The following is a 17,552-nucleotide window of genomic DNA, read 5'->3' as shown; positions in this document are numbered from 1 at the left end:
AATAAAACACTTTCAAAGGCCAAGAGAATATGTTGACCATTAACATCCTCAAACTAAGAAATTATCATTATTTCTCTGGCTTAATCAAATTTAGAGAAAAGATTAGTTTCTTTGACCATTAAATGTTTCAGTAAGGGTACCATTTTAATTGTAATGAGACTAGAATATATCTAGAACTTTAAAAATGACTGATTTTTAGTATATATAAGTAAGTTATATAATTATGGTGATAATATGTTTTTATTGGCTGGCAGTGTTGACTTTTCTACTACTTCATATAAAGTATATGTACTTCTAATGTTCAAATAAAAACTTTAAAGCAAAGTATTCTGATTTTAAGAATTTTTCTTGAAAACTGTAACGTGTATATTGAAAATAATTCTGGACCTGTTCCTAAATAAGAAAAGTCTCTATGTGATTATACCAAGAGGTGAATAGAAATATGGCAACTAGGAAAAACAAAAACAAAAACAAACAAAAAAACATTGTATTTGCTTTGGCTACTTGTCAAAAGCCCCCTGAATCCTTGGCTCAAGTCAAGAACACATTCTCCAGACTGCTGATGGCTCCAAGGAGTACCTACAGTGTGTAACCACAAACATTAAAAGAAGAAGGCATGAAATAGGAGCTTCCCATTTTGGTAAATCTCTGTCATAGATCAAGTCTCACAATCGGTGCCATTTAAATGCTATGTGACACTGGAAAAAGATTGAATCTAAGCTTCCTTAAATTTAGGGGGAAATATTAATGGTACTATCTCATAGGTTTATTGTGCCAAAAAATGATGCATGATATATGGTGAGAACATCATGCTGGTAGCTTGGCCTACCTTATATCAATTTTCTCCACTATCTCTTTAAAAACATTTTAAAAATATGTTTTTATTGATTTTAGAGAGACATGAGGGATTAGGATAGAGAGAGAAACATCAGTAAGAGAGAAACATTGATTGGTTGCCTCCTGCACACCCCCTACTGGGGATTGAGCCTGCAACCCAGAATGTACCCTGACTGGGAATCAAACCAGGAATCTCATGGTTCTACCATTGAGCAGCACTGGCCAGGAAATTTTCTCCCCTGCCTTTACACACATGCTCCCTATTTTCTGGATTGTACACATATTAAAGCTCCCTCTAATGTCTTATAGGTTTGTGGAATGTGTGGGTTTTTAATGTATTTTCAGACTATTGCTGACTGATATACTCAAAACCCCAAAGTAAAGTTTATTTTAGCTCAGATAATTGTTCTTGGCTAGTAGAATAAGCTAAGATCAGAGAAAATATGAGTATCAAAAAGAATCTAGCCGAGACCGGTTTAGCTCAATGGATAGAGCGTCGGCTTGGGGACTGAGGGGTCCCTGGTTTGGTTCTGGTCAAGGGCATGTACCTTGGTTGTGGGCATATCCCCGATGGGGGGTGTGCAGGAGGCAGCTGATTGATGTCTCTATCTCATTGATGTTTCTAGATTTCTATCCCTCTCTCTTTCTCTCTGTAAAAAATCAGTAAAATATATTTAAAAAAAAAAGAACCTAGATGGGGACAAAGCTCTTTGTCCTTCATAGCTTAGGTCCATTCTTAAGGATGTGCTTCTTCGGTGGAGCACATGATATTAATCCCACAGAGGTCTTTAGGGGAAACAGGATCAAGTCATCTTTAGAAGAAATGTTATTTACCTATAGGAAACTAAATACTGGACATCCTTCAAAGGAAGAAATTTCCCCCACAAGATCAGCATCAAAAGAAAACTTAATGGTATCTTGGTTGAGATGACTTTGACATTAGGAATAAGCAGTTTCTTTTAAGTAATGGCTATCCCATATAATAAAGAGCTAATAAGCTAATGGCCATGATGCCCTCATGCCAACACCATAACAACCAATCAGCAGGTGTGCACAGGTGGGCGGGGACTTGAATCTGGAGGTTTCTGGCACGGTAGGCGGCTTTCTGGGTCCTGCCTCCTGTGGTGGTAGTGGCTCTGGGACTCTTCTGGGTGGGGAGGTGCATGAAGGGAGGGATCTGGGACTCACGCAATTTTGCGTGCCAGGATACAAATATTGGAATAAAGACCCAGAATACACCTTTCTGTTTCATGAGTGTTCATGAGAAGTACCTTTAAAGATTCAAAAGTGAACCCTTTTTTCTTCTACCTCTATTTGTGTTATATTATAAAATTTGTTTAACAAATTCTTATAATGCTAACCATGTGCCGGACACTCCCCAAAATCTGCATACGCACACATAGACACAGAAACACATAATCCTATAAAGAAGTAATATGCAAATTGACCATCACTCCAACCACACAATATGGCCACCCCCATGTGGACACAAGATGGCTGCCACAAGATGGCCATCAGGGGAAGGCAGTTATGGGCAATCAGGCCAGCAGGGAAGGCAGTTGGGAGGAACCAGGCCAACAGGGGAGGGCAGTTGAGGGCAACCAGGCCAGCAGGGGAGGGAAGTTAGGGGTGACCAGGCCTGCAGGACAGAGCAGTTAGGAGCAATAAGGCCAACAGGGAGGGCAGATAGGGGCAATTGGGCCAGCAGTGGAGCAATTAGGCATTGATCAGGTTGGCAGGGCAGTTATTAGGGGGAGATCAGGCTGGCAGGCAGAAGCGGTTGCCAGCCAGCAATACTGGATTGTGAGAGGGATCCTGAGGGGATCAGGCCTAAATGGGCCTAAATGGGCAGTTGGACATTCCTGAAGGGGTCCCAGATTGGAGAGGGTGCAGACTGGGCTGAGGGACATACACACACACACACACACACACACACACACACTATGTATAAATTTCATGCACTAAGCCTCTAGTCTAAAATAATAAAATTAGACATTAGACCAAACATCCTTTCTGACATCATTCTGGACAAAGCTGGGGTTGGAGCAAAACCACCTGGGTCCCAGGTGCCTGGCAGGGGCAGCCAGAGCAAATCCCAGGTTCTGGGTGTCATAGGGAAGCCAGTGCTGGCAGCTGGGGGCAGGAATGCCTACTCTTACACAAATTTTTGTGCATCAGGCCTCTAGTTTTTAATAATTAAAAATGGCTAACTATTATTTATTAATAAATAATCACCTAATCATTAAAATTATGAGATAAATACTATCATTCATATTTTTCAAATGAGACACTGAGTGGTGAACTAATTTGCCTTAAGTCACATAGCCTTAGAGCTGCAAGTCAAAGCCAGGCAGTTGGACTTCAGAATTTCTGTTATTAACCATCATAAAATTCTGCTTTTCAAATTTAGAAAGAGTAAAAAAAAATCAAATAAAGTAAAAACTCCTCGCATTCTATTCTATTTGTACTTTAACTGGACCTTTCAATCAAAAGTTCTTTAACATGTTATAAAAATCCTTTATGTCTCCAGATTAGAAAATACCATTTTCCCTTGGAAAAGGTAGTAGTGATATCTTGCTAATATCAGGGGGGGAAATTATCCAAGAAAAACTACAAGTGTCTTTACAATGGAGAGCTGGACATGTCTAACAGATCTTCTGGAGAGAAGCTGGTTTTATGAGAATATGCACTTGACACACTTTTTTGGGGGTCCAAGGTTCTGAGGGTCTGAGACTTACTGTGAGTTCTTGGTTTCATGTGAGAAAGAATTCAAATTTAAACAGCATAGAGTTTAAAGTGAAAGTGAGCTTATTAGTGAAACAGTGAGACAGAACGTGGGCTACTCCACAGACACAACAGCTCCCCTTTAGTGAAATTTGTTTCCTTTATTTTTTTTTAAATGTGGGGGGCTGTTTCTCTGTTTTCCGTGTCCATCACGGAAAACAACAGGTTCTTGAGTGGAGGAGCTGGGGATTAAGCAATTAAAGAAAGAAGAGGCCAGAGGCAGAAATAGATTCATGAAGTTGGGCACTAGGTGGGCGCCATCTTCTCTGATGGAGAGGCAGCGAGCCACGCAGCAGATTTATTTTATAGGGTCAAAGGATACTTAACTAGGCCCTAGCATTACTGGGTTTACATATCTAGACCTGCCCCTGCTGACACCTGGACAAAGGTACTCTGCCAGTGCCTCGGGTTCAGCTGACAATTTAAAGAATGTCCATGTGCCTTCTCAGGTGGCCCTCTACATTTAAATAGGCTTTTATTGATTTTAGAAAGAGAGGCAAATAGAGGGATAGAGATAGAAATATAGATGAGAGACATTAATTGGTTGCCTTCCACATACCCCTACTGAGATTAAGCCCACAACCTGGGCATGTGCCTTGACTGGGAATTGAACCGTGACCTCCTGGTTGATAGGTCAACGCTCAACCAGTGAGCATCACTGGTGGGGCTACTGAGGCTCCTTTAATCAAGAGGGTAAGATACTCAATAAGGGGAAGGAATATTTAGGATCTTCCTGGGTTAGGAGTGGAGATTTCTTGGAGGAGCTCCATCAGCAGTGTTGTGTCCTTGTATGGGTTTTCTGATTCCAGTATTGGCAGTGAGTGGTGAGTCATTTACATGCTAATGTATTACAGTGAGTATAAAAGGCTAGGGGTTATCTTTAGGTGAAATTAGTCCTCATGATGAAACTAGCTGGTTTCTGCCAGTTCTTAGCCATAAATGTGGTGGTGCGGGGAGGTGGTTTTACTTACTTGTTGACAATTCCTATAGTTTTTATTGATTACAACTGTTTCACCACATACCCTATCTCACACTTTTGACTATTAAATAAATCAGTCTATTATATAAGTCTGTAAGGATATAAATGATAAAAAGCAATAATAATGCAAATGATTCTTTTCTATAGCAATGCAAATTAATGTTATCTAGCATCCAGTCAAGATGGCAGCATAGGTAACACAGTACTTAGAACTTCCCACAACTCTATCAATATTACAAGCAAAATATAGAACAACCATCGTTGAGAATCCCCTGAAACCTAGATGAACAGAAATTCTATAACAAAGATGTCTTTTGTCATTTAAAAAGCAGGAGGAATATTTTAGCTTAAAAGGTCCTTTCTAAGGAGCAAGGGGTCCCAGCATATACTAGGGTCTCCAGTCCAGGGATCCAGTGCTGGAAAGAGAAGTCCCCATAACGTGGACTGTGGAAACAAGAAGAGAATCTTGCTAAGTGACAAAAAAGGCTCTGCTCCTTAAAGGGCCCATAATTGGACTTATTTGGACTCACTGGTTCTGAGCTCCAGCACTGGGGCAACAGCTCAAAAAGTGCATCAGAGACATTTGGAAAGGAACTGAAGTGCCTGGCTTCAAGACAAGGGCTGGAGGGACAGGTTTTTTGTTTTTCTTTTTGTTTTTGTTTTCAGACAGAAGTGCTGACAGAAGCTATTCTTGCTTTGCTGAATTCTGCTCTTGCAGAGCCATCAAGCAGGCACCATATCTGAGTCTCCATCAACCTGGCTAACACAATTTGCCTCACCTTCATGATTCCCTGATACTCGGTGCTACCCAATGTTCAGAACCACCCAAATTGCTTCCTGTGGCTATTCCATACAAACAGCCTCCTTGGCTCATGCTGTGAACTTTCCTAAAATCTCTCAAAAATTCACACCCCAAACAAGCAGCATCTGGCCTCTGTGTACCCTATACCTTTAGCTAAGTGTCTCCAGGCCTGGCACCAGTGGTAGACAACCTCAATTTACAGCTTGGTCTCTCCTGGTCCTTTTCAAATCCAATACAAGTAGCAATAATCTGCAGATTGCTTTATATCTCATGCCATTTGGCCCTGGGTAGTGTAGAGTAGCAGCTGATCTCAATCTGTACCCCCTAGGAAGCCCCAAAACCAGAGCACAGGATGGCCAGCTTCATAACGCATCAGAGCACCATCCAATCACCTCCACCACCAACACACTCAAGATGTGGACTCATTGGGCATCAGAGCCCTGCTGATGTGCTCCATGGGGTCAACCCATGCACAGCAGCTTCTCTGCTGTGGTCATAGCCAGTCCTTGAAGCTGATCAGCCTCAGGGAAAATCCCTCTCATTGATATACCAACAGCAATCAAGGCTCAATATGTACAGGAGGATGTACATATTCCATATGGGATTGTACCTAGAGTGCCCATATTGGGTGACAAGAGAGTTATACCACTGGGTCCCACAGAACATCTACTATATAAGGCCACTTTTCTCAGACTGGGAGACACAGTAGCTCTGCATAATACATAGGAACAAACACAGGGAGGCAGGCAAAATTAGGCATCAAAGAAACATGTCCCAAATGAAAAAATAGGACAAAACTCCAGGAAAATAATTAAACAAAATGGAGATGGGCAATCTACCAGATACAGAGTTGAAAATATTGGTTATAAGGATACTCATTGATCTTAGTGATAACTTCAACAAAGATATAAGAAACAAAGAATGGAGAGAGGAAACATAAAAAAGACCTAATCAGAAATGAAGAATATAGTAACTGAAATGAAGAATACATGGTAGGGAATCAACAGTAGAGCAGAAGAAGCAGAGGATCAAATCAGCAATTTGGAAAAGAAGCAGAAGACACCCAATGAGAAGAGTAAAAGAAAAAAAGAAAGAAATGAAGGGTTTTTTTTAATGAAAATTATGGAAGGTAGATCAGAAGGAATTAAGGCTAGATACAGAGAAGAACACTTATTATACTATTGTACTACTCCAATCAAGAAAGACTGAAAATTTGAACTATAGTCATGGGGAGGACAGAGGTGACATTAGAGTGGGGACATTATAACAGCTAGGAGGGAGAACTAATCAAGTTTTATAACTGCTTTGCATGTGTGCTATGATAGAAAAGGAGTAATATAGAAAAAGGAGGACTGTGTAATACTTTCAACAATAAAGATTTTAAAAATCACAAAGCTACATCAATGGATCACTCTGATTTTTTAAAAAAAGAATAATATAAAATGATATTTAAGGATCTGGTTTGCAAAGCAATCTTGAATAGGTAAATGGAGAAAGAAGAGGTTATTGAGAAGTGGTGTTCTGCTTGATGGAATAAAGAGCGTTTGTTGGGTCTGAAGAGTTTTTTTATTGAAGTATAATTGATTTATAATATTATATCAATTTCATGTGTACAACATAGTGATTCAATATTTATAAACTTATGAAGTAATTATTATGATTAGACCAGTTACCTTCTATCACCATACATTATTGCAATATTATTACTGTAACTACAATCTTTATGCTGTTTGTTACATCCCTGTGACTTATTTATTTTATAAAGTAAGATTATACCCCTTAATCCTTTTTACCTATTTGGTCCATCCCTTGTTGTGAGTCTGTGGAGCCTTGAGATATTCAGGTGGAGATGTCCAGTAGGGAATGGAATGGAATCAAAGCCCAGTAATGGGATTTGGGCCAGAAATTTAAATATTGGATTCTTCAGTAGATAGCAACAACTTAGGGGTCAATGGGATATCCCGGGAAGAGCATAAGTAACAGTCTTTTTAATAGTCATCATTTCCAGGAGTAACTTTCTAGAGTATAGTATTATTATTAAAATGTCAAAATAATTTAAGAAAGTTATAGTGTACCAAATAGAAAGGATTTTGCTTACTCATGCAAGAAAAAAATCCCAGCTCATGAAGATTAAAATCTAAGACTTTTGTATTTTTATTTGTTAGTATATAAATATAACTCCCAATATTTACTTTTGATCCTGGCCATATTATGGTAACTGGTATAAAATATTTTCTTCTGCTGTGATTAACTAGAAAACTGGGCAAAATGTATGAAACAGCTGATTCCATTCATTGGGCACCAAGCAGTAGATTCTAGGAGAAAAGAGAAACAAATGATGCAAGCCCAAAATTGTACCTGCTTAACATGGTTAGGTATTTTCTAGGATGACCCAGAAGAACACAGTGGACTCACTGAGTCGAGGAGACAGATATTGAAGTCCAGGGAGGAGGAGGTGACTAGAATTTGTGAAGAGTGAGATATAACATCCAGCATTGGGAGAGGAGACTCCGGAGTAAAGACTACACTAGACCCATCCTAACAAAGCTTACAATAAAACTCTGAAAAGATCAAAGCGATATCCAAATTATTTAACTGCTTGTCAAGACAAAATTAAGCACTTTAAAAAAATTTCAACACCTAATAGTGTAATATTCACAATGTATAGCATCCAATAAAAATTTGCTGAACATGCAAAGAAGTAGAAAAATGTGACCCATAATAAGGAAAACAATTAACTAATAGAAATAGATAAAGAACTGACAGAGATGATAAAATTAGCAGAAAAAGGAAGATTAAAAGCAGCTATAAAAATTTCCAAGGACTTACTGAAAAACATGGACATAATACGGGAAGTAATGTAAGACATGAAAAAGTAGTAAGTGAAATTGGAGTTGAACAATGTAAACTTTTATTTAATTTGTTTTCAAATATGATTGATCATTTCTTAAAGCTTGCACATTTTGTCTTTCATTCCTTTATACATTAAATTCTGTTATTATATAATCTGCATTTAATATTTAAATATCCAAAGACCTTGTTGACCTAAATCTGTTATTTACTGTTTCTATTGACTTTCTTTCCTAGATTTTGTTTCCTTGTGCAGTATTAGGTGAACTTTGATTGTGAAGTCAATTGTTTAACACCTTAATTTGTAGCAATCTGGAGGATCTAAAGAGGCCATGTTTTTTCCTTAAGAATATTGGTTATTGTTTCTATTAGGAAGCAAGGGGATTATTTTCATCTTCTACTTCTTTACTCTCTTTATAGGATTTGTGGCAGGAGCCTTAGATGCCAATTCTCCGCCTCAATGATTGCTCATGTTTTAGACTCTTCCAAGGTCCTTCTGCTCTAAGTATTCGGGAACTTCTTGTTCCCATTTGTTCTTTGTTCCCATTTGATCTTTGTAAACTACTCACTCATCCTTAATCTAGCTTCTGCTCACTGTGTATGTGTTTGAGGGGTGGGGAAAGTACATGCCTGTGTGCAGAGAGACTGGGGTAGCCTGGAAGATTTCCATTATCTCCTACAAGCAATAAAAAGTGGGTTTTTAGCCGAAACCGGTTTGGCTCAGTGGTTAGAGCGTCCACCTGCAGACTGAAAGGTCCCAGGCTCGATTCTGGTAAAGGGCATGTACCTTGGTTTCCCGCACATCCCCAGTAGGGGGTGTGCAGGAGGCAGCTGATGGATGATTCTCTCTCATTGATGTTTCTAACTCTCTATCCCTCTCTCTTCCTTTCTATAAAAAATCAATAAAATATATTTTTTAAAAAGTGGGTTTTTAAAAGTGGATTTTATTAATACTTTACCTGCTTTCCTATAGGAAGTAAAATTATGGCTTGTCTCTTGGCCTGTTACAAATGTTTTGGAAGGCAGAGTTGTGGGCAGTGACTGATTATATAAAGTCCATGATATTGATGTTAGAAAATTTGCACTGTGACTCATTGTGTTATCTTAGACAAGATAGTTGACTTTTTTGAGTCTCTAAAAAAATAATACCTGCCTCTTAGGTTTGTTTGTTCTGAGGATTAACATAGGTGAAGCCACTAGCATTTAGAAGCTACTCAATTGAAGCTTCTTTCTTTCCATCTCAGCTTGCCCTTGATCCAGAATTCCTGTTATGCTGTTCTCCCCAATATGTGTGTTCCCATCTCAATAACCTCACTGACTTCCAGGAAAGGTGGAGAGCCCATGTGGTCCTTCTTTCATTTTCTTCACATTTCCCTTATTCCCAACTACTAAAGACCACCCAAAGTTGGAAATACAATCAATTATTTTTTTGCCATTGCTCTAGATATCAAATTATTATGAGTAACATTTATCATGTGCTTAAAATTTATGTATATTTTCTATTATATATACAAAGCTTGTAGGATAGATATTTTCATTACCATTTTCAGAATGAAGAACAAAAGGGCATAGAAGAGATAAGCAATTTGATGCAGATTACGATTCTAACTCGGGACCCTTTACCCCCGAACTCAGGCTCTTTCTACTATGCCACCTTCTTTTGTCTAATAATCTTTAACAAAGATCATGATCAGATATTGGTTGGCTCAATTATTAGGGCTAAGTTAAATTATTAATAAATTATCAATGACCACAAAACACTACTTCTATTATGTTCTTTTGTTGTTATTGTTGTTAATCCTCATCTGAGGATGTTTTTTCCATTGATCTTTAGAGGTGGAAGGGCAGGAGATAAGGGGGAGAGAGAGAGAGAGAGAGAGAGAGAGAGAGAGAGAGAGAGAGAGAGAGATCTATGTGAGAGAGACACATTGATTGGCTGCCTCCTGCATATTCCAGGACCGAGGCTGGGGACTGAAACTACAACCCAGGTATGTGCCCTTGATCTGGAATCAAACCCGAGACCCTTTGGTTTGCAATCCGAAGCTCTAACCACTGAGAAAACAGACCAGGGTAATATACTTCTTTTGAGCAATCAAGTTGGCAAATATGTTAAGGGAGATGGGAATATAAGTGAGGCTAGAGGGGAAGTATTTCCACTTACGCTCTAAATTCATGACTAGGAACAGCATGTTCCCAACTTATAACTGAATTAACTGTGACTTTAGAAAAAACAAGAATTGTGACATGTGTCCTGGGCCACAAAGGTACTGAATTATGTGTTTATGCTCGGAATCTTAGCTTTGTATTTTTTGACAAGCACCCAGATTTTGCTGAGTTTTTTTTCTGTAATTGGGACATTAATCAACCTTGATAACTAGTAAAGAGCTAAATTAGTCCTGGAGTAAAGACTGCACTAGACCCATCCTAAATGTGGAATGTGGAGATTTTGTGGATTTTTTTAATCTTAGTGTCACATAGTGAATACTCATAGACATGTGTCCTAACTGGGTCACATCTGGGCAGCATAAAGAAATGATAATGAGTAGGAAAGAATGGGCTTAAAAGAGAGGAAAGGCAGAAGGTCAGAAATTGATGAGAGGAGGCTCCCAAAAAAAGACTAATGATAGATAGTGAGTTAAAACACATATCCAGGATTTAGTTTTCAAGTACATAAATATTTGAGACAGAAATTTTGTGGGAAGGGTCAATTCCAGCTAAAGGAGTGTTGTAAACAGATGAGATGCAGGGATTGAGTTATTCTGCAAACTCTTATTTATTTGTTTTGGTTTTGATGAAATAACATTTGCATCATCTCTGCTACTTACTTGAATAAATATTTTAATTTTTCTGAACTGCAATTTTTTTTTATCTGTGAAATGGAGATACTGATCTTTACCTTGCAATATGGGTTTAAAGATTAGACTATATATATATATATATATATATATATATATATATATATATATATAACATGTATATATATAACATGTTTGGCACATACTAGATGCTCAGTATACAGTGATTTTCTTCTCTTTTTTAAAAAAATATGTTTTATTGATTTTTTTTTTACAGAGAGGAAGAGAGAGAGGGATAGAGAGTTTGAAACATCGATGAGAGAGAATCATTGATCAGCTGCCTCTTGCTCATCCCCTACTGGGGATGTGCCCACCACCAAGGTACGTGCCCTTGACAGGAATTGAACCTGGGACTTTTCATTCCCCAGGCCTACACTTTATTCACTGAGCCAAACAGGTTTTGGTGGTTTTCTTCTTTCTTAAAGGACAGTTTTGAATATATATCTGTTTGACCATATTAAATACTCTGAGAAGTTTCAGAGACATTGATTACCTAAAACCATGTAAAATAATGGAAGTTCAGAACCCTGATTCAATTCTTCTTCTGGTATAGTTCTAATGGAGACTAAGCTGGCAACCGACACCAGCTCTGTGGTTAGATGAGTTAGCTCTGCCTTGGTATACATCCAACCATAATTTTAGCTATTACCACAACACAGCATTTTATTCTGTCATTCTTATATAATGTGACTCATCCAGAAGATATTAACAAATCCACTTCAATCACTGCTGCCAGGTACATCTCACAGAAGCATAGTTCTGATGTTGCCACTTATCTATCCAGAAATATTAAATGGGAACATTTTCAGTATAAGTAGACAATTAGCTTCCATCAAAATCCCAGCAAGTTATTTTGTGGATATTAACCAATTAATTCTGAAGTTTAAATGGAGAAGCAAAACATCCAGAATAGCCAACAAAGAACAACAAAGTTGGAGGACTGACACCACTCAACTTCAAAACTTACTATAAAGCTACAGTAATCAAGTCAGTGTGCTACTGGGAAAAAAAAAATAGATCAATGAAACAAAATAGAGAGCCCAGAGCTAGACCAACATGAATATGGTCAACTTACCTTTACAAGGAAGCAAATGCAGTATAATGGAACAAAGATAGTATTTCAATAGATGGTGCTGGAAGAACTGGACATCCACATGCAAAAAATGAATGTGAATGAACTAAAAAAAATCATATCCCTAAATGTAAAACACAAACCTATATGTAATATAATAAAAGGCTAATATGCTAATTAGATTGAACAGCAGAACAACCATCCGGACTACCTTCTGATGAAGCCAGGGCTGTGAGTGCTGGCTGGAGCTTCAAGGGCCAAGCCCCTTGCACGAATTTTGTGCATAGGGCCTCTAGTATATACCATAAATATATGTAATTATTTGTTGTTGTTTTTTAAAAGAAGACACTTGCTAGTAGCCATTGAAGCAGCCTTTCCCAAACTTTTACCAAAGAAAAGCCACATTTTTTACCCTACAATCAAATATAATATACTGGCTGTTTAAACACCTTTAACAATTTTAATTAATATTATTCTGTTTACACAATTAGAATACTTATGCCAAGAATATTACAAAATGCTCTCCTTCCTTCCATATAATCAGAGTTGCCTGGAGCCACTTACAGACCATTGTCATTGCCAAGAAATTTGAATGACGGATTTCAACATTTTTTACCACTCATGTTGAGTAATGTGAGTCATTGAGCTTTTATATGAAAAAGACTGAGCCATCCACGTGCAGCTGTCATCTGTTACTAATTCCAGTTTGTTTTTTGTTTTTTTAATATATACATTTTATTGATTTTTTTACAGAGAGGAAGGGAGAGAGATAGAAAGTTAAGAAACATCGATGAGAGAGATACATCAATCAGCTGCCTCCTGCACACCCCCTACTGGGGATGTGCTCGCAACCAAGGTACATGCCCTTGACGGAAATCGAACCTGGGACCTTTCAGTCCGCAGGCCAACGCTCTATCCACTGAGCCAAACCGGTTTGGGCTCCAGTTTGTATTCTAGTTCACCTCCCAGCTAAAATGTTTGAAAGTTTCTCTGGCAAATAGACATAAAATTAACATATATAGTCTGGTTTAGAATTCTGATATTCTGAATTATCGAAAAAAACAGATAAATTTTATGACTTTCCTATGATCATCCTGGTGTAAAAAAAAATATATACAGGTATTTAAAAATGAGAAGAAAAAAAGTGAAGTGCTAATAGTACTTTTCTCATGGTATGATTATAAGCAATTTATTTTCTTCTGCCTACCTTTCTTCGGCATTCTAAATTTTCAATAATAAAAATATTAAACTTCAAACATAAAAAATGTAACTAATTTTTTTTAATAAACATGGCTTTCTATCACCAACAGACTAAATGAAACAACAAGGTAAAATAAACTAAACAAGCTGCAGACTGTTCACCTAAAAATAAAAAGCCAAAGTGAGAGGCACCAAGCATTTATCTGAGGTCGAAAGTAATTGTAATTTGGTGGCATAAATTCTGACAGAAACCAAAATTATACCCCAATTATTCTACAAATGGGCTCTAACTTGTCTTCCCACAATTGTATTTTTCATTTTTCATTACTACTTATCACACAATTTCTATGTCACTAAAAAGTTAACTTCTTGTGATATTTTGTGGGTACTAATAGACCCTGTACTTTCTGCATAGTTGTTATTCTTTTTGGACAAGGTTTTTCTTCATATCCAAATCATCTCAGACTCCACTCATATGTGAAGTTATCTATAAGCTTTTATTATAGTAAACACCTTTCCTTCTGTATAATTTTTATACAGCTTTTTCTTTATTCCCTTATAGAATTAGTTATGTAGGGATCATCTCCTCTACTAGGTTACATTCTTCTTGCCTTCATTTCTTCATTCTTTTACTTCATCTCCCCTTCCTTCTTTTCTATTTTTAAATAGCTAATTTGGTCACTTTTCCTCTGAATGTCTCCTTCAGATTTTATCTCCAAATCTACCCTCTTAGTTTGGACATTCTGAAGCATTTAAGACTCAGACACTTGATACAGGAATGTCGGAAAGAATGACTATGTTAGCTGGAGGTAGCAAACATCACATACCATCTTCTCTGCTTAGTTGAGGAGAAGCATGATAGGTAGGAAGACAGATATGAAAAGTTATCAGATGGAATATTACTTGACTACCTGCCAGTTTTTGCATCCAAGTTTGATCACGTTAAATTTAAGGTTACTTTCAGGTCTCTGATTCCTGGAAGTCAAATTTATAAAACTAGTCATTATTGGACTCTTGTAGATATTTAGCCATGAAACTAATGATTGTTCTGTGGAATAGTAATTTTCATTTCTGTGCTGGAAAAAAAAAAAAGCCCACCTTATTTTTCTAGTGTTCATAGCTCCCCTCTATATTTGGTTTATTCTCTTTTTTTCTTTCTCCCTTCTCTCTCTCTCTCTTTCTTTCTCTCTCTCTCTCTTTCTTTCTTTCTTTCTTTCTTTCTTTCTTTCTTTCTTTCTTTCTTTTTCTTTCTTTCTTTCATTCATTCTTTCTTTCTTTCTTTCCTTCTTTCCTTCTTTCCTTCTTTCTTTCTTCTTTCCCCTTCCCTCTCTCCCTCCTGACTCCCTGTTTTTTTTCCTACCATTCTTCCACTCCTCTCCCTTTCTTCTTCTACTCAGTTGCTCTTTTTTCTTTTTAAATATATTTTATTGATTTTTTACAGAGAGGAAGGGAGAGAGAGAGAGAGAGCTAGAAACATTGATGAGAGAGAAACATCAACCAGCTGCCTCTTGCACACCCCCTACCGGGGATGTGCCCGCAACCAATGTACATGCCCCTGACCGGAATCGAACCTGGGACCTTTCAGTCCACAGACAGACACTCTACCACTGAGCCAAACCGGTTTCGGCTACTCAGTTGCTCTTAATTTACCTATTCCGTCTCATTAATGCACTGCCTTTTAAATTTTAACCTACAAAATGAAAGTGGACCAATTCCTGCATTATCTGAAACTTCCTGGTTTTATGATCTTAGTTTGGCTATTCAACAGACACGGGAATGAGGATTTTGAGTATATAAGTCCATAATTTATTCTCTTATTAGAGAGACTTAAGATGACAGCTACAATCTTTTCCTAAGAAAATAAAAAGTCTTTAAAATTTCAGTTACTAGGTACAATATTAGTAACCTAATCTGCACTCTTAGTTTGGACATTCTGAAGTATTTAAGACTCAGACACTTGATACAGGAATGTCTAGTGGAAAGAAAGAATGTAAGATCTAGGAATTTAGAAACATATGCATGATTTGTAATTTTTTTTTTATTCACCAGTTTGGCTTTTGCTATGTGCCTGTTGATCATAATTAACATATTAGTTCTGTAGTCAATTTGGGAATACCGTCTATATGCAAGGCTCCAGGCTAAGTATGAGGAGTACAGAAATAAATGAGACATAGTCCCTACCCACAAAAATGTATAGTAACATATTGGAGGAAAATAAGTGAACCAACACACTGCAGTTCAGTGTGAGAGATCAGCAGCAGAGGCAGGTACAAGATGCGTTGGGAAAAAAAGATAATGAACTCTTCCTGGTGTCTGAGGGAAAACTCTCAGGGAAGTCTCTGAGGCTCGTGTACAAAATGACAAAGTTCTGTGTGAGGCAGACCTTTGTTTTTATTTCAGGGACAACAAGGTCCGCTTTGCCAATCACATTTGAACAGCTGGGAAACTAAACATAATATCTGTCAGGCTTCTTTCTGGACTTTAAATATGTTTTATAAGTTATGGGAAAATTTACCAAGGAGAGACATTAACCTAGAAGGAATTGACTTTTGGGCTGCCACATCTCTTTGGCTTTTAGTCTCTTCCTGCTTTTTCTGTCTGACCCCTTATTCCTTCCTGATTTCATTTCTGGTACAGGTCCTGCTATCCTGACATCGATGATGACAAATATTTCCCTTTATTTCAATGAAGACAAGATACAAATTTTTGCCTCCCAGAAGAATTAGAAGTGTCTTTAGACAGAGCCTATTGTAAAAACAATGCTTAAATTAGATGCATAGCACTTCCAGGTGGTCATCATGCATCTGGATACCACCAATTACGAGGGTCTTACTACCACTAAGGAGTCCTAGTCCATCTTTTTATAAGGGTAAGGAAGGTGAAGTTAGTGGGTGAGATAGAGGGTGGTAGGTGGCAACAGGATCCTTAAAAGTTTAACAAAGTTTCCTCCTCTGAAGTCTCAGAGGAGATTTTCCTACGGGCATTTATTATATACTAGAGGCCCAATGCATAAAATTTGTGCACAGGAGGGTGTGTCCCTCAGCCCAGCCTGCACCCTCTCCAATCTGGGACCCCTCGAGGAATGTCTGACTGCCTGTCAGCCAGACAGCCAGATATCCCTCTCACAATCCAGAACTGCTGGCTCCCAACTGCTCACCTGCCTTCCTTCCTGATTGTCCCTAACCACTTCTGCCTGCCAGCCTGATCACCCCCTAATCATTCCCCTGCCAGCCTAATTGATGACTAACTGCTCCCCTGCCAGCCTGTTTGCCTCTAACTGCCCTCCCCTGCAGGCTTGATCATCCCCAACTGCCCTCCCATGCAGTCCTGTTCCTCCCAACTGCCCTCCCTTGCTGGCTATCTTGTGGTGGCCATCTTGTATCCACATGGGGGTAGCCTTCTTGTGTGTTGGAGTGATGGTCAATTTGTATATTACTTTTTTATTAGATAGGATAGAGGCCTGGTACATGGGTGGGGGCTGGCTGGTTTGCACTGAAGGGTGTCCCAGATCAGAGTGGAGATTCCCTTGGGCCTATGTTGGCCTGGGTGAGGGGCCTATGGTGGTTTTCAGGGCAGCCATAACCTCTCCCTATCTCCCCCCCACCCCCCCACCCCCAACCCAAGTGAAGGTACTGGTATCTAGGATTTATTTATCTTCTATAATTGAAAGTTTGTAGCCTTGAGTGGAGGCCAGAGCTGTGGGAGCTTGGTTTCCTCCTACTCACTCCATGGCCACAGCAATTTTTGTTGGAATTTATTTATCTTCTATAATTGAAACTTTGTAGCCTTGAAAGGAGGTCTGGGCCTGCCAGGGTGTTCAGGAAGCTTGGCTTCCTCCATTGCTGAGGAAACCCAAGCCTCCTGCTCACTCTGTGGTCACAGCCATCTTGGTTGGGTTAATTTGCATACTTGCTCCTGATTGGCTGGTGGGCGTGGTTTGTGGGCATAGCAGAGGTATGGTCAATTTGCATATTATTCTTTTATTAGCTAGAACTAGAGGCCCGGTACACAAAGTTTGTGCACTGGGGGAGAAGGGCCCCTCAGTCTGGCCTGTGCCCTCTTGCAGTCTGGGACTCCTCAATCCTTACCACCTGCCTGCTCACTGCTCCTTACCTTCCAGCTCACTGCTTCTTCGCTCTGCCACTGAGGTGGGAGAGGCTCCCACCACCATTA

The sequence above is a fragment of the Pipistrellus kuhlii genome, unplaced genomic scaffold (genome assembly GCF_014108245.1).
Source record: "Pipistrellus kuhlii isolate mPipKuh1 unplaced genomic scaffold, mPipKuh1.p scaffold_m20_p_9, whole genome shotgun sequence".
In the NCBI taxonomy this organism is placed as follows: Eukaryota; Metazoa; Chordata; class Mammalia; order Chiroptera; family Vespertilionidae; genus Pipistrellus; species Pipistrellus kuhlii.
This window is presented reverse-complemented; position numbering follows the sequence as displayed.